Source organism: Dreissena polymorpha, chromosome 12 (genome assembly GCF_020536995.1).
Source record: "Dreissena polymorpha isolate Duluth1 chromosome 12, UMN_Dpol_1.0, whole genome shotgun sequence".
NCBI classification, from domain to species: domain Eukaryota; kingdom Metazoa; phylum Mollusca; class Bivalvia; order Myida; family Dreissenidae; genus Dreissena; species Dreissena polymorpha.
In genome coordinates, this window is record NC_068366.1 from 33,503,448 (window position 1) to 33,510,843 (window position 7,396).

Sequence of the window (7,396 nt, forward strand, 5' to 3'; positions counted from 1 at the left end):
AAAAATATTGTTTGCAATCTGTTTATAAATCATAAAATGATGTCATTCAATTTTTTTTTTGATAAATAGGGCCTATAAAAAAAACAAGAATTTTGAGAATGTTTACATAAAAGAATAATTTGGTGAAAACAAACAAAACAATACAATTTTTTTTACAAAATGTTATATACAAACAAGGTTAATGGACTAAATATAAACAAACACACTTGAGTGTTCTTCTTGTGTTAATGATGTATTAGACTGAGTTAAATTAAAATATATATAATTTGTTTACCTTTCAATATCTTGCATTTCACATCTTTAGTTCAATGCTATTTCAATTAACTTAACAGCGTGACAAACATAATAAAGCAATGATCCACTATCATATAAATAAAATCATGTTTGTCTATTTCCATGTTCGAATTTTTTTCTAAATTGTTTTAGCGAGTAGACTGCATGCAAACAGAAACACTGGTTTCCGTGACACAAATTCACTGTGCACATTTCTGAACAAAATATGTGTCTTGTATTTGCATACGAAATACCAAACACATTTTATGAAACTGATTTTAATTGGTTGTATGACTGTGCCTGTTTGACAGTCCTGTTTGAGTGCCTGTGTGACCGTGCATGTGTTACTATGGTTGTGTGACTGTGACTGTGGTTGCGTGCCTGTGTGACCGCTGTTGTGTGACTGGTTGTGTGACTGTGCCTGTGTGACTGTGCCTGAGTGACCCTGGTTGTGTGACCATGGTTATGTAACCGTGACTGTGTGACAGTGGTTGTGGGACTGTGCCTGTGTGACCCTGGTTGTGTGACTGTGCCTGTGTGACCATACCTGTTTGACCATGTCTGTGCAACTGTGGTTGTTTGACCATGCCTGTATGACTGTGCCTGTTTGACCATGCCTGTGTGACCATGGTTGTATCATCGTGCCTGTGTGACAGTGACCGTGGTTGTGTGACCATTGCCTGTGTGGCTGTGCCTGTGTGACTGTTCCTCTGTTACCATGCCTGACTGACCAAGCCCAAGTGACCGGGGTTGTATGACCGTGCTTATGTGACTGTGCCTGTGTGGCTGTGGTTGTGGGACCGTGCCTGTGTGACCCTGGTTGTGTGACTGTGCCTGTGTGACCATACCTGTTTGACCATGACTGTGCAACTGTGGTTGTTTGACCATGCCTGTATGACCGTGCCTGTGTGACAGTGACCGTGGTTGTGTGACCATTGCCTGTGTGGCTGTGCCTGTGTGACTGTTTCTCTGTTACCATGCCTGACTGACCAAGCCCAAGTGACCGTGGTTGTATGACCGTGCTTATGTGACTGTGCCTGTGTGGCTGTGGTCGTGGGACCGTGCCTGTGTGACCCTGGCTGTGTGACCATACCTGTTTGACCATGTCTGTGCAACTGTGGTTGTTTGACCATGCCTGTATGACTGTGCCTGTTTGACCATGGTTGTATCATCGTGCCTGTGTGACCGTGCCTGTGTGACAGTGACCGTGGTTGTGTGACCATTGCCTGTGTGACTGTTCCTCTGTTACCATGCCTGACTGACCAAGCCCAAGTGACCGTGGTTGTATGACCGTGCTTATGTGACTGTGCCTGTGTGGCTGTGGTTGTGGGACCGTGCCTGTGTGACCCTGGTTGTGTGACTGTGCCTGTGTGACCATACCTGTTTGACCATGACTGTGCAACTGTGGTTGTTTGACCATGCCTGTATGACTGTGCCTGTTTGACCATGCTTGTGTGACCGTGCCTGTGTGGTTGTGCCTGTGCGACTGTGCCTGTGTTACCATGCCTGACTGACCAAGCCTGAGTGACCGTGACCGTGCATGTGTGACCGTGGTTGTGTGACCATGCCTATGTGGCTGTGGTTGTGTGACTGTGCCTGAGTGACCATGGTTGTGTAACTGTGACTGTGTGACAGTGGTTGTGGGACTGTGCCTATGTGACCGTGCCTGAGTGACTATGGTTGTGTGACCGTTCCTGTGTGACAGTGACCGTGGTTGTGTGACCATGCCTGTGTGGCTGTGCCTGTGTGACTGTGTTACCATGCCTGACTGACCAAGCCTGAGTGACCGTGACCGTGCATGTGTGACCGTGGTTGTGTGACCATGCCTATGTGGCTGTGGTTGTGTGACCGTGACTGTGCGACCGTGGTTGTGGGACCGTGCCGGTGTGAACATGGTTGTGTGACCGTTGTTGTGTGACTGTGCCTATGTGACCGTGTTTGTGGCACTGTGCCTGTGTGGCCATGGTTGTTTGACCGTGGTTGTGTGACTGTGCGACCGTGCCTGTGTGACCCTGGTTCTGTGACTGTGCCTGTGTGACTGTGGTTGTGTGACTGTGGTTGTGTGACCATGCCTAAGTGACCGTGCCTGAGTGACCATGGTTGTGTGACCATGCCTGTGTGTGACCATGCTTGTGTGGCTGTGGTTGTGTGACTGTGCCTGAGTGACCATGGTTGTGTAACTGTGACTGTGTGACAGTGGTTGTGGGACTGTGCCTATGTGACCGTGCCTGAGTGACTATGGTTGTGTGACCGTTCCTGTGTGACAGTGACCGTGGTTGTGTGACCATGCCTGTGTGGCTGTGCCTGTGTTACCATGCCTGACTGACCAAGCCTGAGTGACCATGACCGTGCATGTGTGACCTTGGTTGTGTGACCATGCCTATGTGACTGTGCCTGTGTGGCTGTGTAACCGTGACTGTGACCGTGGTTGTGGGACCATGCCTGTGTGACCATGGTTGTGTGACTGTGCCTGTGTGACAGTGCCTTTGTGACCCTGGTTATGGGACTGTGCCTGTGTGACTCTGGTTGTGTGACCCTGGTTGTGTGAATGTGCCTGTGTGACCGTGGTTGTGTGACTGTGTCTGTGTGACCATACCTGTTTGACCTTGTCTGTGCAAACGTGGTTGTTTGACCATGCCTGTGTGACCGTGGTTGTTTGACCAAGCTTGTGTGACTGTGCCTGTGTGACCGTGGTTGTTTGACCATGCCTGTGTGACAGTGCTTGTAAGTGAATGTGTGTGCTCTACCAACTGAGCAGTAAAGCTTCTACAGACCAGTGCTCTACCAACTGAGCTAATGAGGCTTCTGTAGAGTGTTGTTCGAAACATTTATTTATCTTTAACATTTTATCATAGGAATATACAATTTTAAAAATATGTTGAGAACAGTATTTGAACCCATACCTGAAATTTCCTAAGCCTCTCAAGTTTACTGCACTTACCACTGTGCTGTAGAGGCTTCTGCAGTTAGCTGCTCAAAACATTTATTTATCCTTACAAAACAATGTAACAGTAAACAATCACAAGGCTAATTTCTGAATGTATATCTTATTCAATATTATGGTAATTCCATAATCCCAATTTAATCTCCTTACAACCACCAATAACTGTGGTGCAGTGGATAGAGTAGTGGTTAACAAAACTGATAGGCACGAGTTCATATGTAGATTGAATGAACTTTAACTTTTCATAATTTTTTAATGAAGTTTTTTTACAAATTTTCCGTCTTCATTTTAATAAGGGTGGGACCAGTGTTTGGTAGGTGAATCATTTCTTATTTGATATTCAATGCCTAATTACTCCTCCAGCCTCTGGTAGATATGTATAGTAATGTCAAATAAGCGCTTCATACACACCTGATTGGTGTATACTGTTTGGGCTGTCCAGTTTGAATGCTGGATTTTACTTTCTACACCCTATATAAACGTGATACATAAATTACTATATTTGAGTGTTAAACACTATGTTTTGTGTTCATGAACCTCTTTTTAAATGATGTGTAAATTGTTTGTGTTTATTTATGCCATAAAATAGTTTATGTTGCAGACCGCTCATCTATTTTTTTTTTTAAAGGTGAAGGGATTGTCAATTTAAATCACAAAGGAGGGAGAGGTGGAGTGAAGAGGGGTGTATAGTGGTCAAAAAAAAAAAAATTGGGGGTGGGGTGGGGAGGGTATAGTGTGAGGGTGTGGTGGTCATTTGTGAGATGATCTTAAAAAAAAAAGGGGGGGGGGGCACGGAGGCTGGTTTGGGTGGAGTCTATTGTGGTATGTCAGGTAAGAGTAGTTTTGTCAAAGTATCAATCAAATCTAATCATAAATAAAGAAGTAATGGCAATTTAAGCAAAATTTAATGCCAGGTACAGTAACCTCATGATAGCATGTAAGTATTTGAAGTTTGAAAGCAATAGCCTTGATACTTTAGAAGTTAAGTGGATCGAAACACAAAATTTAACCATATATTCAAAGTTACTAAGTCAAAAAAGGGCCATAATTCCGTAAAAATGACAACCAGAGTTATGCAACTTGTCCTTTTTACTGTACCTTTATGATAGTTTGCGAGTGTTCCAAGTATGAAAGCAATATCTATGATACTTTAGGGGTAAAGTTGACCAAAACACAAAACTTAACCAAATTTTCAATTTTCTAAGTACATGTATAAAGGGCCCATAATTCCGTCCAAATGCCAGTCAGAGTTACATAACTTTGCCTGCACAGTACCCTAATGATAGTTAATAAGTGTTGCAAGTATGAAAGCAATAGCTTTGATACTGTAGGAATAAAGTGAACCTAAACACAAAACTTAACCAAATTTTCAATTTCTAAGTACAAAAAGGGCACAGAATTCTGTCAAAATGCCAGTCAGAGTTACATAACTTTGCCTGCACAGTCCCCTTATGATAGTTAGTAAGTGCTGCAAGTATGAAAGCAATAGCACATAATTCTGTCAAAATGCACGCCAGAGTTATCTAACTCTGCCTGCCAAGTCACCTCATGATAGTAAGTAATGATAGTAAGTAAGTGTACCAAGTTTGAATGCAATAGCATTGATACTTTCTCAGAAAAGCAGACCTAAACGCAAAACTTAACCGGACGCCGACGCCAAGGTGATGACAATAGCTCATAATTTAAAAAAAATAAAATAGATGAGCTAAAAATGGTTTGAGAAGAAAAACCTAAATTGAAGAACGGAAATTTAATCTGGTTAAGAGCGTGCCATTAATGGGTCAAAGTGTCAAGACAGATAAACAAAGACTTCAGTTGCACACAATTGAAAAGAACTTCAAAACCTAACCATCATCAATTTTAAATTTCAAAAACACAATTAATGAACCTCTTTATGGTCAATTATAATTATTTGAATTAAATGACTTCAAAGACATCTTTTGAGAAAATTAAGCTTCAGACGATAAACTCTCTATTTTGTATTAATTCCAAGTGAAAGACAACTAACAAGAGCACCGCATAACGAGTGCCACTCTCGGCTACGGGTGCAGTTTTTAATAAATGAAAGCTTGTCAGATTATTTTTTTTTAGAGGTCACAGTGACCTTGACCTTTGACCTAGTGACCCCAAAATGGGTGTGGCGTGTAGAACTCATCAAGGTGCATCTACATATGAAGTTTCAAAGCTGTAGGTGGAAGCACTTTGATTTTAGAGCCAATGTTAAGGTTTTAGCACGATGCGGACGGCCGACAACACGACGAGCTGTCTATGACAATACCTCGGGTTTCGGGTTTTCTCCGAAAACGCCGAGCTAAAAATCAAGAATGATAATAACAAACATGTTATGGAATAATAGTAATCTATATATAATTAAACAAGAGATGTGTTTGTCAGAAACACAATGCCCCCTATTGCGCCGCTTTGAAGCCATAAATTTAGTTTAAACCTATTTATTTAAGCTCTATTGCATCGAAAGCCTTAGGCTTATATAAACGCTCTTGAGTCCGTTTCCTGGGCCTAGAACCAGTACTTGGTGTCTTTGGTGGAGATCTAAAGAACGCTCCCACGGTGGGGATCGAACCCGTGACCTCCCGGTCAATAGGCGGACACCATATCCATTACAAGGAGAGTCATAAATTTTACCTTTGACCTTGAAGGATGACCTTGACCTTGAACTTTCACCACTCAAAATGTGCAGCTCCATGAAATACACATGCATGTCAAATATCAAGTTGCTATCTTCAATATTCAAAAAGTTATGACCAAACTTTAATGAAGAAGTTTTAGGAAAGAAAAAACAATGATATTTAACCTTTGACCTTGCAGGATGAACTTGACTTTTCACCACTCAAAATGTGCAGCTCCGTGAGATACACATGCATGCCAAATATGAAGTGGCTATCTTCAATATTGCGAAAGTTATCAAACTTTAACCAAGGTTAAAGTTTTGGGACATACACATATTTACAATGAATGAATGACAGACAGGCCAAAAACAATATACCCCTGATCTTTCGATCCGGGGGCATACAAATATCTGGAGGTGAATTGTCCAGGTAGCAGTGGTGAATTGTCTCCTGGGGGTGAATTGTCTTGGTGGTGAATTGTCTCGATCCCGTAACGTCTACAAGGGACTGGTTTGTCGTTTGTGAAAGATCGTTTATTTCCGGATTTTTTGGGGAGATAAACCCGGTTTTGTGTTTCCATATCCAGTTATTTTATTAATCATTATCCACAGATATTTGAAAACTTTTTTTTGGTACAGTTATACTGTACACCAGATAATTACACGGGTACTTGAATTTTTTTTTTGTTCTTATATATATATAAATATATTTATATAAGAACCAACAATTTTTTTCAAGTACCTGTGTCATTACATGTATCTGGCGTACAGTATAACTGTCATTAGCTATGAATCGTGTTTATTTAATTAAATATGTGTATCTTGATTTTACCCATATTTTGGGACTTAACAAATCTCTACATTTTCCACAGTTAATGAGTTATTGTACATAAATGGCAATTAGAGCATGTTTTTCTAAAGAATCTTTAAGGTAGAAGGCAATGTATCACTTTTACTGACATTTCCAAAGTTTGCATTCGGAGGCGTTTTAATTTGAGGAAGCCTCGTCATTTTCTAATCATATCTATTCATGTGTCATTGTGTGCAGTGTGGTCCCAGATTGGCCTGTTAAGTCCACAGACTAATCAACGACAATCATTATCTGCCTAGACTGGATTTCCGTTAAGAAAAGACTGACACATAATATTTCCATATAAGTGGATAGTTTCATCCTGAATCGCCTGAGTAGAGAGCACAGGCTAATCTGAGACCATACTTTTAGCACATGCATAAAGCCCGGTTTTCCAGTACCAGGCTCATATTTAACCCTTTGCATGCTGGGAAATTTGTCGTCTGCTAAAATGTCGTCTGCTGAATTTCTAAAATTAGTATTTTCTTTGATTTTTTTCAAAGAATACTATCAGAATAGCAAACAGTTTAGATCCAGATGAGACACACGTTCTGTGGCATCTCATCTGGATCCAAACTGTTTGCAAAGGCCTTCAAAATTCGGTTCCCGCACTGAAAGAGTTAATAGACAAAGGAAAGTATTTCCTCTGTTTCAAGGCGAATTTGCTGAAAAATATATAAGTATATGTGAAGATTCTAGCTAT